Genomic DNA, 1,535 nt, shown 5'->3' on the forward strand with positions numbered 1-1,535 from the left:
AGTTACTAATGTACCTAGGACATTTTTCTTTTCTTTTTTTGACAGACAAAAAAAGGTCAAATAGACTGCCTCATAATCATTGAGAGGTGTCAGAATGTCTAGAGTAATCAGGTACTCATAAAATAAAGTACAGACTAACATAAGGAAAAAAAAAAAAAATTTGGGCAGGTAATAGGAGGTCCAGTTATGCTGGATAAAAAATGCTGAAAAAACCCATTGTTTTAAAGCAGAAAAAAGGGAAGGGGAGTTTAGGGATCAAAAAATATTTCAAACAGAGTAAAGCAAAAAATTACAGCTATATCAGGTTAAATAGCACAATAATAGAATGTCCCTAATGGGCACATACAATACCAGGGGATACCAAGGTGATCTGAACTATGGAAAGTTCAGCATCACTATACACAGACGGACCGTTTCACCAGGGTGGCTTGTTCACTGTGACAGGGCCTGAGGAGATACTGCCGTTTATATAGTAAGAAAAATAAGGAAAGTGGGAGGTGTCTGAGGGGGCTGGACGTCACACCGAAATCGGATTGGTCAAAGACCGGAAACCTTCGATGACGTCATTAATCGCATAAGAGGGACTGTGCCAGTAAACAGCTTTTAAAACCAAAGCATACACTTAGCAAACGGTATCTAAAATCACTTGGGGATAGCCAGCCTTGAAAACATGCAGATAGTTCACATTAGCGGTCACACGATCGCGTCTGACCGGAAGTCCCGTCTTGTTGCCGGAAGTCTCGTGTTCACGACTATGCCGGAAGTCGCGTCAGGGTCAAAGTGACGTCTTGGGCGGAAGTTGCTTCGTTGTGTTACATGGGTTGCTAGGTAACCGTGGTTGAGTACACAGCCCATCATACTTTTGGGTTTTCAATTTACCTGTGACCTCCCCCTTTTTTCTCTCTTTTCTTTTCAAAAGGTGAGCCTTACCTACCTCTCTCATCCATTGTCCGCTATAATTCTATAAGACAGTGGACAGCAGAAGGTGGGGCCCCCTCCCTATTCTTTTTCTACCTCATCTATTTCTCAGTACCCTCTCATCCAGATGCGAGACCACTCTCTGCAATGCTTGTAGCAACAGAGAATCTGCGCTACCAACTGGACAGAAGTACTCTTATTGCTCCCTAATTACACCCCCTGATTTGTGTCAATCATTTCAATTACTGCCATATTCTAGCGGAAACACCCAATCTCATCCGATCTTGGAAGCTAAGCGTTGGTAAGCCTGATTAGTACCCTATTGGGTGACCATTTGGGAATATCAGGTGCAGTAAAAAAGGAACCTTCGATTACAAACAGTAGAAGTGTTAGAGCAATTTCTGAACTTCCTATACCCACATTTGTGTTATTTATTCATATCCCCTACATTATATAGAATTGTATTCAACTCTATGATACTCTTTCAGGCAAGATAACTATTTGGCCATGAATACCAATTAGCTAATATAATAAATTTCTTTTTTCTTTTACTTTTTTCCTCCAGGATCTTTTCTATAGCAAACAGAGTTCTTACCAGGGGTTATACCTCTGTTAAT

At 40.8% G+C, this 1,535-nt stretch overlaps 1 pseudogene; it reads left to right on the forward strand.

Annotated features, from left to right (window-relative positions):
* Positions 1 to 1,158: 1,158 nt before the first annotated feature.
* Positions 1,159 to 1,277, forward strand: LOC134913815 (5S ribosomal RNA; annotated as a pseudogene).
* The last annotated feature ends 258 nt before the right edge of the window (positions 1,278 to 1,535 follow it).

The sequence above is a fragment of the Pseudophryne corroboree genome, chromosome 4 (genome assembly GCF_028390025.1).
Source record: "Pseudophryne corroboree isolate aPseCor3 chromosome 4, aPseCor3.hap2, whole genome shotgun sequence".
In the NCBI taxonomy this organism is placed as follows: domain Eukaryota; kingdom Metazoa; phylum Chordata; class Amphibia; order Anura; family Myobatrachidae; genus Pseudophryne; species Pseudophryne corroboree.